At 38.6% G+C, this 15,961-nt stretch overlaps 1 long non-coding RNA gene across 2 annotated transcripts in view; it reads left to right on the forward strand.

Annotated features, from left to right (window-relative positions):
- Nucleotides 1-15,961, forward strand: part of LOC149212207 (uncharacterized) — a 335,338-nt gene that overhangs the window by 162 nt on the left and 319,215 nt on the right. The window lies entirely within an intron of this gene.

The following is a 15,961-nucleotide window of genomic DNA, read 5'->3' on the forward strand; positions in this document are numbered from 1 at the left end:
TTCCTTGAAATTAAAAAAAAAATCCTCTAATGGGGTCCGTTTAAAATGTACTTAAAATTAAAAAACTTTCTCTAATGTGAGCCCTTTAATTTGATGATAATTACTCCATTTTTTTGTGGTTCAGTTGATGATGAAATTCTTTTATTTTTAGGTTATTTGTTGCATGGCGAGGAAACATTGCTTCAATGATATTTTAGTGAGGTTCTTTCAAACAAATCTATTGCGAGCCACAAAGACAAAATATCCTCCTAATCCCTTCTTTGCCTCCTGTATTGTATTACTCCTACCATGATTATCCTTTGGAGCAACATAAAGTTCATAAGCATCACCATCAATATTTGAACAAATTAAGATAGCATTCTTAGTAGGAATGTATGACAAAGATCTTGGCCCTTGTTTTGGGCAGACCTGCCTAATATTTGCCAAAAAATATCATTAGGTAGGCAAGGAAGAGGGATTGTTTAAGTTATTTTCTAGCTGGATTTAAGGATAATTCAAAAATATTTTTGAGGTTGACGGCACTATAAACTAACTTTAGAATCTATTGATGTTACCAAAGTTGCATCTATATGAATATTATCAATAGCTAATAATTCAGAGGTCCCCAAATTAACTTGGGTACATCTCCAGTTGAATCTTAGTGGTACAACAACAAGAACAACACAAGTGGGACTACTTGTAAATAGATTCCAAACAGCTTGGCTTGAGGAGAAACTAAGATGAATTTAACTTATCTGAACACCCCTTCTGATTAGGCCCCTTCCACACATCTCATGCCCCTCCTTAGTTGAGTAGCCCATTCAAATGTGTCGTAGAAGCTACTTGCGCAACTCCTCCAAAAGGTCTCCCTTGAAAATGACCCACAGGCGGCCTCTATGAAGCTCCTCCATGGAGTAGGTAGAATTTATTCACATGGTGTCCTTTTTTTACTACAGTTCGTGCACCATAACTTATCTCTTCCACTGTTTACCTGGTGGAGTTCTTGAAGATTTTGAGTAACAGCTGTAATATATGTATTGAATTGGTTCAATTAAGGAGTTCCTCTAGTCGCTGCAACTCTAGTGTTCCCTAGATAACCTTGTTTTGGAGAATTTGGTATCTACGGATAAATACTAATTCCCTAGATAAGTAGCAATATCTAGAACAACAATTTAAAGTGTTTTAGTCTTTTCCTATAAGCAATAGATAAGATGAGATGATGAGAAGACCTACTTGTAGTTCCTCTTTCCTTTCATCTCCCTTGTATCGATCTTGTCGCTCCTTCCCGTACTTAATACGCTTGAGAAGTACCCGTAAACACAACACAAAACAAAGAATCGATCAAAGCGAAAGATCTATTGAATATAAGTGAATGGAATTAGATACATTTCACACATATAAGCATTATAAAAAAATGCAAACATATGGGAGAAAGGTTCAAACACTTTATTCAATAGAAGAAGGAATTACAACCATTTGTGTCTCATTCAAAGCCATTCCTCCTTCTTGGATCCCATCCACATCACATCAAAAGCATGACAAACTTGTAGCATTACAATACTCGCTTCAAAGCCAAATCTCATAGAAACATTATCTCCTTACAATTCAACATAATCCAACCCTCATCACTTAGATGAGTGGTCAATTTATAGGAAGATGAGAGGATAGAATGGCCTTCCATACTTAGAATTAGTTCCATGGAGGAAGAGATGAGAGGATAGAATGCATCTTAACTCATTCCTCATCCATTTTCAAGCTCATAGGAGTTGATAAGTGAGGGAACCTTCTAGATGACTCCAAAAGATAAGAATATTTCCCAAACCCTATGTGAATTTTGCTCAAACTCACCCAACGCAAGTGAAAGGAAGCCTAAGTGCTCTGCAGAGCACCCTTGCATGGACTTAACCACTCTGCAGTGCATCCTTACATGGGCTACCTGTGCTAGTCCCTCTAGAGGCTATTTGTGGATGTCTTCAAGTCATGAAAATGTCTCGGAAGGAGGCATTCAAAGGGGTGACTTGTTTAGGGCATGTAGAAACTGAAATTAGGGTTTGATGAGCCCTAAAACACTGATGTGGATGATGGGATTTATGTGCCCAAATAGATATGTAACATCTGCCCCCTAAAGCATGAAGTCGGAAAAATGCCAATGTCGAATGAAATTCTTTACGATGTGATGAGGACGTATCGAAGTGGAAGGTGACTTGCATAAATTACAATACATATATCATGATATTTTATTTTACATGAATTGTTGAGGGAAGGCATACCCATGCTCAGCTTATAAACTTTCATTACATGTACATTAACAGTCGTTTACAAATATAGGCCCATGATTGGAATGACTATCAATGTAAATCCATTGTACATATGATTTAGTACTCCTGAAGTTGCAGCTCGAATCGATGAAACTAGATCCGGGGTCTTCTATCTCGTTCAATCATTCACTCAAGTACGATTCTAACCATGTGAATATGTGATCTGAAGTCGAACATGGGAGGACACCATCTGATTACCAACCAATGATGTAAGTTGTTAACAAATGCGAGAGAAATCATCGATAATGATAATGATCCTCAAGGTATTGCAGTACATTTTGCATGGTGTGAATAGATGATTTGATGTTGAACACCATAAAAAGTCTTTCGGTTGAAGGCCATTGATGTTAGCCTATTGCCGGAAGCGAGAAACCTGCCATTGATGCATGAAAGCCTCAAGGTACTGGAAGGGTGTTTCTAAGTCAACTTCTTGGATAATGTGCTGATGTCGATGACAAGCGACTTGTCCCAGGAGGGCCTTGATGTATCCCACATCAACGACACGAAATGAGTGTAGTGATTTTGGAGATGGAATTTGACTTCCGACACAAGGTTCAGGAATGATGGTCATGAAAATGAAGGCTCATGGTATTGTAAAGGATGAATTTGGAATGAGTGACTTCTCTTGAACATGTTGGCAACACTGAAATGAATTGGTAGCATTGACCCAAAACAAAGTTATCGATGGTATGATAGACCAACAATGTGATAACTATCAAACTAATAACCCAACCCAAATAGTCACGGTGATGGAGTGAAAGTGTCATGTTCAAGAGCGACCTGCTACCATAAAGTGTTTTTTCCCCTTTTTTCCCATTTTCCACAGTCATTGTTGACCAGTACCTCTTTATTTTTATCAATCTTGAGGAGGATAACATATTCTTGTTGTATAATTCCACCCTTCGGGTGAATGCATCGCTATTTGATGTTTTAACGAGTCTAGCGAAGGTGAAACTCGGTTTTGTCTAGATGGACAAGCTTGTCGCTATTTGATATTTTAACGAGTTTAATGACAAAGATAACTTGGTCCTTTTCATGTTTAGAGAGTTTGAAAAGGGACAAAAAGAAAAATCCACAAGTTCTTTTTCATAAATTAATCTCTCAAGCCCAAAAAAGCATAAAATAATACAAGAGAGATATCGTTTCCAATCCATTAACGAGCTAGAAAGGACAAGCGCTCGACAATCTTTTCATGTTTAGAGAGTCTGAAAAGAGCTTAAAGAGGACTCCAAGGGGGTTCCTTTTTCGTTTTTAACAGAGCTCGAAAAGAGATATAAGTGTGCTCTGTGGTGAAAGGTACAATTTACAATTCATCACATCAAATTCTGTAATTCAGTTTCAAAGCCTGCTCAAAACACCACAAATTGGATTAAAAATACCTGTTTCATAGGCAAAAATAGGAAAATACTAATGCTTACTTGATTAATGAACATGAAATAAACATAAAACAAGCTTTTACCATAAAATTTTTACCATTTGGAACTTACCATTCAGTTTTGTGCTCTGAGCTAGTTTTTTACCTCGAACTTCATCAGTTGATTGCGGGAGATTATGTGGACCATTTCTCGAGTCGTCCATACTAGGTAGGAGCTTAACCTCTATTCTTTCTTTTCAGGTCATTCTTTCATCACTTAATGCAAGTTTTAGGGTTTTTTGGGGCCCCTGGGGTTTCATTTTTTTCGCCCTAGGATCAGCGCAGTCTTTCACATCAAAAACTGTGCTGAAGAGCACCTAGATAGAGGGTTGCATGCTTTGCAGAACATTTTCTCTGTGCCTGGGATGTGCTGGGCGAGTTTCCGAAGTTTGATTTAGCTGTTTTCTCCAAAATTTGTTTTGTTTTTTGCATGGAAAGGATCCTAACTAAGCTTATGATTGTGTTTCAGGCTTTCATTAGATTAGAATGTTGATTACATGGTGAGAAAGAGAGCATGAAGAACAAGACATGGTTTCCCTAAATAATCTGGGTACAATTGAGGCCCTCAAAAACTGTGGGTTACTCAGGTACTTCAAGTTGTCCGGAATGAGGAAACAAGTAGAACTACTGTAGTCCCTTGTTCATGCATGGGATCTGACACATCATACTTTTCACATTAGGGACAAGATGGTCCCTACTACCATTGATGATATTTACTTTCTTACCAGACTGTCGAGGTGAGGTGCGCCCATCTCACTTTCTGGATTTGCCCGTGGAGGTGAATCGGTGAGAGATTATTTTAGACAGTTTTGTTGGCCAAGTACACAGCGTAGCAAGGGTGGGAAAATAAACATCCGGGATGTAGGTGATTTTCCTTTGAGAAAGATCCTCTTAACAATCACAAAATTGTCTGGGAGTGTGACACTACATTCGGTGAACAGATCATATATGTAGTATGCAGTGGAGTGTCTAGAGCCAAAAGTTTTCAACTAGTGCGAGGTTGTTCTTTCTTCACTGAAAGAACAATTGACCAAGGTAAAAAGTGGTAAGACGAAGAATTTATTCTATAGTTCGATCTTAATCACTTTTACCTTAGAGAGAATCCCATTGATGCAACCACAACATGTATCACTAGTTGTAGCTGGTCCTAGAGATCCACGTATGCAGAGGTGGGTTGAATCGATGGCTCAACATGTGGGTCAGTCAACAATCATTTTTTCCACTTCATTCTTCACTTGGCTTGAGTGAAAATACCTTGTCATTGAGGAGCATCCATACCCAGGGATGGATTTCCGTGGAGATCCAGATTTTATTCTACTAGTTGGAGCACAATGGGGTGCTATGGGTAAATTGTTTGACCAAAAGTGTTTTTTTATTTTTTCAAGTTTCTACATGTTTTTTGTGTTTTTAATGTTTCCAAGACTAAACTAAAATCATTCTTATGCATGTAGATGTGGGTATTGTTCAACCTGTGGGGCACCAACAGGTTGCAGGTGGGTCAACGCAGAGAAACAAAGGGAGAGTAGTTCGCTAGGACTTAGATTTGGCCTAGACCTTAACAGAGTTGGAGGATCACATAGAGGGATTAACCCTTCGTATTCCAGATGTCTGGATCGAGGAGTTACCTATGAGGCTGCAGCGCCACACTATTGGTGTTCCTAGCTGCTAGGCAAGGATTTTGCGCATGATAGCACAGGATGCGACCTGTTATCATGAGCACCACTAGATCTACTTAGGATGTTTTGCATGCATTTTGAGTTTTTTGGGTCATATGACCAAACGTGTCTTAGACACAAAACGTGTCAAAGTTTTCTATGGTTATATGCAATCCTATTCAATTGATGATGTGAATTGAAAATATTACTTTTACAAGTGTCGCAAATGTCTATTTAACACGTAATTTGCTAGAGAATCAGTTAATGTGTTAATATTTCTCGAAATATGTTGATATTGAATGTATTCAAAATGTCTTTCCAAAATACGAATCCCTTGAAAACTCACTAACTCACCACTTGGAGCGAAAATAGCCCATGCTGCAGAAGACAAGTTCTGTGTACTGCAACTAGCACCATTGGCGTAACCAACAAAAGGTTCCGAAGATTCCGACATCTGCAACAAATGCAAGGTGGATTACTAACCAGATAAAAACTCTAAAATACACACACACATATGCAATCAAAGCATATATACAGTGTGTTTACTACACTCAATCAAGCATAGTAACGTTTGAGGTACAACCCGTTTCGGGGCTGCGATAATGGAATCCCATCATAATCTACTAACTCGTAGGCACCTCTTGCTAGAACACGCTTGACAATATAAGGAACCATCCACATTGGTTCGAATTTCCCTACTCCAAGTTTATCAGCTTCCTCATCGTAAAGCAAGACTAGGTCTCCTTCAAAGAAGATACGAGACTTGACATTTTTATCATATTGCACCTTGATTCGATTCTTATGCACTTCGTTAGACAATGCGGCATAACGACAGGTTTCATCCAGATGGATTAATTCCAAGAAACATGCTTCTTCGTCAGAAGTGTCGAGTAATAGGTCAATCATGAGTTTGAGAGATGAAATTTTGCATTTTATCGGTAAGATTGCTTCCAAACCATACACCAACTAAAAGGGTGTGAATCCAGTTGCATTTCTCACCTAGGTTCGATATGCCCACAAGGAAGAGTACATGATTATGTGCTAGTTTCACATACGAACCCCTATCATTCTCTGCAACATCCGCTTCAGGACTTTGTTGATGGCCTCAATTTGTCCATTTTCTTGCGGGTAATAAGGGGTAGAACTATCATGTGACAGTCCTAACTTAGCAGTCAACTCATCCATCATGTGATTTCGAAAATGCGACCCATGATCTGTAACTATGGCTTGTGGTACACCAAACCAGGTAACCACATGGTTAAAAAATAAAAGAGCAGCCATTTTGCCATTGTTGTTCAATGTTGGCATCGCCTCCGCCCATTTGCTAAAATAGTCAACGATGACTATAATATACCCATGCCCCATGGCCGAGGCGGGGTTACATGTCATGAAGTCAACGCCCCATTTGCCAAATGGTCCAACAAAAATGACTCGGTGCAATGGTGAAGGTTGTAATCTGGTTTTTCGATCATATATCTAGCATGCGTAACAACTTCTGACAGCAATAATAAAATCTTTGAATATAGTTGGCCAGAAGTAAACGACATATATAATTCTCTATGCAGTTGCATATCTAGATAAGTGTCCACCACAGGCACATGAATGGAAATCATTTAGTGCTTTCTCAGCTTCCTCATGCATGAGGAACCTCCATAAAATCGTATTAATACCACGATGGTAAAGAGTGTCTCCAATGATCAGATAATGTTTGGCTTGGTATTGAATACATCATTGTTGCGAGTGAGAGGTATCAGGGTAGAAGGTTTGGGTCTGGATATAGATCAATATATCTCTATATCACGTGTCAGATGACGATATCAGAAACAGAGAAATTGATGGTTCAGATGTTGAATCAATGGAGGTCAAGGGAAGGTCGCAAAGTAACTCTGCGAAAACTAGAGATTTCTTTGATTTGTACTTGATGAATTCCAGATCAAACTCCTCCAAAATGAATATCCATTTTGAGTATTTCCCTCCCAACAATTGATGTGACAAAATGTATGTCATAGGGTTGCAATCTGAAATGACAGTTGTTTTCTGGAGTAGGATGTAATGGCGCAATATTTGAACATCTTGCACAGATGCCAAAGCTAGTTTCTCTACATAAGAGTACTTACTTTCTGTATCATTGAGATTGCCGCTAAAATAATAAATCGTATGTTCAATCCCATTTTCCTCTTGGACTAAAAACATGCCAATGGTTGTATCTGCAGTGGCGAGATACAGGTAATAGTCGTTTTGATAAATTGAATTTTGGAGAATACATTAATGAAGCTCTAATCAAGGTATCTTTAAGAGCATTAAAGGAATCTTGCGCAACCTGATCCTAATGGAAGTGTATCTCCTTTTTCAAAAGACGTGTAAAACCTTTAGCCATCTCAGCATAATTCGGAATGAACCTCCTCAAAATGTTAGCCTTCCATTGGAGTCTCTGTAACTGTAAAAGATTTGAAGGTGGAGGAAAATCAAGAATTGCCTAAACCTTTAATGGATCGAGTAGAATCCCTTCTCTAGACACTACAAATCCAAGCAATTAACTAGAACCAACACAAAACACACATTTGTGTGGATTGAGTTGTATCTTGTAGTGTCGGCAACGTAAAAATATTTCTCTCAAATGTTGTGGGTGATCAGTCTTCTTTCGTGAATGAGTAGGTAAATCGTCAAGGTAAGGTTGAACAATGTGCTTGATGTCATGGAAGGCATAGTTCATTGCCCTCTGAAATGTGGCCCCTGCATTCTTCAAACTGAATAGGAGTTTCCTATGTGTGAATGTGCCCCATGGACAAATAAAAGTTGTTTTAGATTGGTCCTGTGGGCGGATATTGATTTGGTTATAGCCAAAAAAACCATCCATAAATGAGAATATTTCACATCTGGCACATTCTTTGATAATGTGATTGATAAAAGGAGTAGGATAATTGTCCTTTGGACATGCCTGATTTACCTCCCTATAATCGATGCACACTCAAATTGTCCCTTGTTTCTTCATGACAGGAACAATGTTGGAAACCCAGTCAGTAAGAGGTACAAGGTAAATGAAACCAACACGCAAAGGTTTTTCAACTTCTACTTTAATTGCACTAACTTTCTTTGGATGAACAGGTCGAGGCTGTTGTCGTACTGGCTTGACATCAGGGTACGTTTTAATTTCGTGTTCAACAATACTAGAGTGAATGTCTAGCATCTCCTCGTAAGGCCATGCAAATATATCTCTAAATTCACGAAAGAGAGTACGGTAACTATCGAGTTCTGATGGAGAACAAGATTTTCCGACATGAATATTCTCTACAACATTATGCTTGGTTGAAATATTAATAGAAATCGTTTCTTCAATATTTGACAGGTTTTGCTCAGATTCTACTGTGTCTATGAAAACTGAATTTGAAAGGAAATCAACAATTGAAGGGTGGTTTAGTTAATTTGAATAATCTTCAATGTCATCTAGAAGATGGGAATGATGATGATAATATTCCCAAGCTTCTTCTCCTATCATCATTGATTAGACAATTCCTTCATCCCTAGAATGTATATGTGAGAAAGGATTTGAAGAAGTACCATATTCTAACGAATGGTCTACCCATACAATTGGTGAATGTGGATTTGGGTTTGCCACACTAGCCTAAAAAATTGATTGCTATGTTAGCTCAATGGGGCTTAGCGGAATAACCTCAGTATAACTGTCAACTTTAGAATTGTTTGTAATCCTCCTTAAATTAGATGAGCTGGAGGAAATCATGTTGCAAGTCTCTACTCTTGCCACTTTCGCCAAATCAGATGGTGACGGTAGTGTAAAATTACACATTAGGGAAGGATCTTTAAAGAGACATACTCCAACACTTTGAAGTGACATAGGGGGTCTGTGTACCAACAAAATTCTTCCTGTAGTCTGTGAACTATTGGAAAAGAAGGAAAGCTGATCGATAACTATGATTCCACCCTTATGAGGGAATTCTATAGTACGAAAGTATGTGGAAATCACAGTTTCCATATCATATACCCATGGCCTTCCTAGTAAAATGTTGTAATTGAGGGGTCTGTCAAATACTTCAACTTCAACGGTAGTTGTTTTGTCCCCTAGTTCGATTTGCAGGTTACTCAAAATCCCATAAGGAGTTTATGTTCATCCGTCAAAAGATTCTAACGTAGTTGGTGATCGTGACAACAGCGGTGAACCAAATGTTTTCCAGCATCTCATTGACCTAATGCAAGTAGATGCCCCCTCATCAACAATAGTTCAGTGAACATTCTTATTGAGAGCTTTAACTTGTATTAGGAAAGCTAACTGTGTCGGTAACTATGGTGTATATCCCGTATGGTTAAAAACCACAAGATTGGAATCTGTAGGGTCTATTCCACCAATTGCTGACAATAAAGCTTGCTTCTGGAAGGGACAATTTTGTAACACCTCGAGTGTCGACATAGCAGAAGGATTAGGCTGATCAATGGCCTAGTTATTCAACAATGATGGTGGATTTCTGTAATATTTATTTCTCGTTGACACCAAAACTTCGTTTTGTGGCTTTTTGATGGATAACATGAGTACTTGGGATGTGGAAGCATGATCTGTCACAACCAAATGTGTCTTCGAGTTTGGAAATGGATCAGTCAACACTGCGGATGTGTTAGAAGTATTTAGAAGTTTAGAGACTTCTGAGTGGTGTGGACAATCTCTTGTAAAATGCTTGTCATTACAGATTAGACATGGATAACGAGGTTTCCTTGCTGAAGTAGAGGAATCAGGTGATTTCTCTTGAGGGGAATTATCTTGCTTCTTCTTGTTTTTCCCCTTCTTATTGCCTCTTGGTTGCTTTTGATTTTTGCCTTTGTGAGGTGACATGGCATTAATTTTGGAAGCAAGAGTGTTTTCTGATGAATTTGTAGTTTGATTGGTAATGGAAAGAGTTTTACCAGATGTTCTTCCTGCCATTTGTGTGCTTGAAGAACCGATCACACCATCGCCGCCATGAGAGTCCTTACTCGATTGTGGAGGAGGAGGAACAGTGAAAGCTAGTCGGGGTACATTGGGAATTTTGTCGTAGAGCATGCTGGATTGTGTGTAAATCAAATCCAAGTATTGGGCACAAGCAATTACTTGCTTTTCTGTGACAACTCCACCTTTTGCCACATTGTCGATGATTGATGGCAACAAGGATTTTATGAACCACTCAGCCAAAAGCTGATCGGGAACATATGTCTTAACCATTCGACGACGACGCCGCCACTCATGAATATGATCTGATATGTGGGTAGCATTAGTCTATTTAAAGTTGGTTAGGAGTTCCGTTCCAGTCTCGTATCTGATAGGTAACTGGAAGTGGGTCAAAAATGTAGTGACTAAAGTCATAAAGTTGTCGAAAGAAGCTCTTGGTAACTCAATTTACCATTTATCAGCCAGACCAGTAAGCATTCTTTGGAGAAGACGGAGTCTAATTGAATCATCATTTAAGGAGTTTGATGAACACCACAAATGAAAGGTCATGACATGATTTGATGGGTCTTCTCCGGGATTTCCATTGAATTTCAGAATGTGAGAAGGTAACTTATATAGATTCACCGACCACCAAGGTGCATATAAGATTGCATCATTAGTAAGCCAATTTAAATCTGGTAATTCTAAAGTTGCTACAAATGGAAACTGTCGATTTAGGTTAGGTTGAGCATACCCAGGATATGATGGAATTGCCTAAGCAATAGGTCTTTTCATATCAACATAGGGCATCTACATTTGGTAACCTTGATAAGGTTTTTGTTGAACAAATCTGGCATAAGGTGGTTGTTGATAACTAGATTGAATTTGTGGTTGTCCATAACTTTCAAAGCCTTGTTTACGAGGACCTTCGTAAGCTTGATATTTTCCAAACCGAGGTTGAGCTTGTTGGGCAAGTCCAAATTGGGGTTGGAATTGCTGGAATTGAGGTTGTTGAAATTGGGGCTGGCATAGTTGTTGAATCAAGTGTTGTTGTTGTTGGTACAACTATTGTTGATTTAACGGTTGTTGTTGCCCAGCAATGAAAGGTTGGTGAGGTTGTGAATAGACTATACGAGTGTAAGCATGAGTCAGTCCAAATAAGGGTATAGTAACCTAAGGTTGTTGCACCCTAGACACAAGTGGTTGTTGTACAACAACCTGAGAAACTTGAACTTCGATATTATATTTTTGGATTCAACTATGTTAAGTAAGTCATTCATCTATGACCATTTCCATGAGAGGTAGTTGTAACTGACTAATTTCTCATGATTTTTGAATAGTCCACTTAGCACTGATTGCATCGGGTGATGCTCACAAGGGTGAAGAAGTGGGATTGAAACTAGTGAAATAAATCACATAGTGTCAATCATCAGTTCCGGGGCTTGCACCTGGTAACCAGGACTTCCCAGGAGGTCACCCATCCCATATTTTCTCTGGCTGAAGCGTGCTTAACTATGGAGTTTTCCCCACAATCAAGCCCACTTAGCTTGTTACCCCATTTTCAAAACCTTAGCAAGTATTGTGCCTCATGAACCATTCAAGTAGAGTTCCCTTCACTCTTTTGAATTAAGTATTGGGGGTTTTCGCAGTGCATTATATTAGATATCATTTTTTGGGATTCAACTGTGTTAAGTAAGTCATTCATATATGAAAATTTCCATGAGAGGTAGTCGTAACTCACTAATTTCTCATGATTTTTGAATAGTCAACTTAGCACTCTTGACCCAAAACTTGTGGTTGCGAGGTAGAAGAAACATTTTGTACCGGTTGAGATACAATAGTTTTAACTTGTGACTATGGTACAATGGTAACAATAGGTGTAGTAGGAATAGCTGACACAGTTTACATTGGTTTTGTTGGATACACAAGCCTTGGTTGAACTAGCATTGTTGGTTTCCATTGACAAACTCAAATTCCAAGTTAGCCTGAATACTGCGGGATACTACCATATGACGGTCCTCCATAGGGAGGATAAGGTGAATAAGAATATTTCTCTCCATATGGTGGGAATCCAGTATTTAATGGATACATAGGTCTTCATTGACTAGATTGCCCAGTTTGATATTGATATGCAGGATCACACTGGTAAGTTCCCGTTAAAGAAGAGCGAGGTAGAATTTTTGTTGAGGACATGGGTGATGACCATGGTGTAGAAGCAACCCTTGAGTGGGTTCCAGATAAAGATTGGTAAACAACCAAGATAGACGATTCACCATATAGGTGTGACTCAGGTGTGGTAGAAAACATCGAAGAGGTTGCAATAGAATACTGTGTTGTAGCTGCATCAGATGATACAGTCTAGGATGTTGATAGTTGTTCAGCCATAGTTAACTAAACCGAAAGTTGTCCTAAAGAATCGACGGGTACTTGAAAATAAGCAGGATCCAACGGAGCAATAAAATGAGGAGTATGAGGGTAAATATAAAGCTCAGTTCCAAAGTGGAATGGAGTTCCAGGTGTAGAATCTTCTTCCAATTCTTCCTCGACAACAATTAAACCAAGTGGAAGAACTTCACCGTCTGATCCGTAAAAGATTTCTGGTGTTTATAAAGTGGAAGTTTCAATAGTTACTGATGTATGAAGGGTAACCGGTTGATCATCTTCCAGTAAAGTAACAACTTTTGGACATTCAAATTCGAAGTCCAGATGTTCGAGTAAAAGAACAACAATTTCAAAAAGAGGTTCCTGAACAACTTTAGGTTCAGATGTAACTTCTGTTTGAACTGTGATAGGTTCTAGATTAACTTCTATTTGAACTGATTCAAATTCAGAAGTAATTTCTTGTTGAGCAACTTCAAGTTGAGGATCAACCTATTGTTGAACAACTTCGATTACTATTTCACTAGGATCAGTACTAATGTCCTCAGGTAATTGTGAAAATTATTCTTTAAAAACGGATGTACCAAAAATGGTTGGAGTAACTGGAGTCTTAGTAATTAGCGAAATAGATGTTTTAGGTAATTCAGATGAAGAACTAGGAGTTCTTGATGTATTTGACTCAGTTAAGTGAGACCGCTTCGACCAAATAGGTGTAGCTTTGGGAGGTAAAGGCAGTTTACTTGCTGTTCTCCACGAATGATGAGGTAAGGGTTGATGTTCCTGCATGATTGCTGATTAATTTTATTATCAAAAAAGAAATAAAAAGAATGGTAAGCTAGGAAAAATATTTACCAAGCAACTGTGAACTATGGAATACCTCCTAACGAACCAAGAAGTATGAGAAGGGAATCTCCCCGAATGCTATGTTCGGTGTATCACCATGTACAAGGCGGCCGACTCAGTTACCTAAGGGTGGATAGCAACCTAGTGTTATCCTCCCATATATACCCAAAGGTACGTGGAGGCCCAGTCTGTATAAGCATTGTCTAATGCAAAACCGCACAGTGAGAGCATTCCCATATACTTTACATACTGTAACACCGCCCTATATACCTGAAGGTACGTGGATGAGCTACGATATACTCACATACGTGGAATGTGGTATCACACTCGGGATGTATTATAGACAAGTTAGTGACAACTGCATTGTTTTATGACGTCGGAACACATCTCTAGCCTAGAACCACTAAATGTTTTCGTTAATGACAATGCTCCATTAGGTAAATTGATGTTAATTTTATGTTGATCTTGCTTATGAATTTTCCTTTCAAGTTCACCACGTGATGTATTCTGAAATTCCTAGGAATGCAACTATCATGATAAGCATTCTTTCCATTCAATTTAACAATGAAAATCCTAGCTACTTAGGGACAGAGCAATCATATTTCTTTCAATCAAAGAGCAAAGAGCACAATCTAATGCAATTTCTCTACACTATTCCTATGAGCACACACAAGCTTTTTCAATGAAACATGCATGTATTCTTTTCGATTTCCTTAATGTGAATATGAACAAAACAAAATATGCACATACAATCAATCTTTCATAAGAACGAAGACATCTATGACAGTTTTGTTTCAAAGGAAAAGAAGACTTTACGACACTTTCTTTCAAATGAAGATTAATCAACTATATTTTAACTTTGACTATAGACAGATAATGACAAAGAAAATATTAAAGAAACATTAATCAATCAAATCAATGTAGGGATAGAAAAGTAGGGATCAATCAACAAACAAATAAACAGAGAAAAGTTGGCAAAAAACACTTTCCAAAGGTGGGAAACTGACCCTAGGAGGATAAACGCGGCACTGAATGGGAGACAGTGTGCTTCAGAGCACTGTCCCTAATCCAAGGGTGGTCTGCAATGCACTGTGTCCCTCAGAAGCCTGCACTGGTGATAGTGAGCCATTTCAAGAGGCAATTTGAGACAATTTTGACCAAATTTTCAATGCAAAGAGCTGAATTAGAATCTATGAACACAAGTAAGGTCTGCAAGGATATCCTAGGAGGTGTATAAGCTACTAGGAAAGAGGATATTCCCTAGTGGAGTCGCCAATTTGTTTTGGAGAATTTTGTATCTACAGATAAATACTAATTCCCTAGATAAGTAGCCATATCTAGAATAACAATTTAAAGTGTTTTAGTCTTTTCCTATAAGCAATAGATAAGATGAGAAGATGAGAAGACCTACTTGTAGTTCTGCTTTCCTCTCATCTCCCATGTATCTATCCTGTCGCTCCTTCCCATACTTAATACGCTGGAGAAGTACCTGTAAACACAACAAAAAACAAAGAATCCATCAAAGCAAAAGATCTATTGAATATAAGTGAATGGAATCAGACACATTTCACACATATAAGCAGTATAAAACAATACAAACAAATGGGAGTAAGGTTCAAACACTTTATTGAATAGAAGAAGGAATTACAACCATTTGTGTCTGACTCAAAGCCATTCCTCCAGTTTGGATCCCATCGACATCACATTAAAAGCATGACAAACTTGTAGCATTATAATAATTCCTTCAAAGCCAAATCTCATAGCAACATTATCTCCTTACAATTCAATATAATCCAGCCCCTGTTCACTTAGATGAGTGGTCAATTTATAGGAAGATGAAGGAGGTTTTGTCATAAATGGTGGCATTGAATGGCCTTCCGTACTTAGAAGTAGTTCCATGGAGGAAGGGATGAGAGGATAGGATGCATCTTAACTCATTCCTCATCCATTTTCGAGCTCATAGGAGTTGATAAGTGAGGGAACCTTCTAGATGACTCCAAAATATAAGAATATTCCCCAAACCCTATGTGAATTTCGCTCAAACTTGCCCAACACAAGTGAAAGGAAGCCTAAGTTCTCTGCAAAGCACCCTCGCATGGACTTAACTACTATGCAACACACCCTTACATGGGCCTACCAGCACTAGTCCCTCTAGAGGCTTTTTTTGGATGTCTTCAAGTAATGAAACTGTCTAGGAAGGAGGCATTCAAAGGGGTGACTTTGTTTAGGTCATGTAGCAACTAAAATTAGGGTTTGCTGAGCCCTAAAACACTGATCTAGATGATGGGATTGATGTGCCCAAATGGATCTGTAGCAACCCTGCCATGGATTCAATATGCATGGTGCCTCTGTGGGAGGACTTATATTCTGCCACATCAGGGGAATTCTAGTAAAGGGCAGCCACCAGGCAATAAACCACGACTGTTGCTCGGTATCCTCATACCTAAAGAATTTATTGTAT

Source organism: Pinus tabuliformis, chromosome 1_1 (genome assembly GCF_031772625.1).
Source record: "Pinus tabuliformis cultivar Carrire ecotype Pingquan chromosome 1_1, CPIR1, whole genome shotgun sequence".
Lineage (NCBI taxonomy): Eukaryota > Viridiplantae > Streptophyta > Pinopsida > Pinales > Pinaceae > Pinus > Pinus tabuliformis.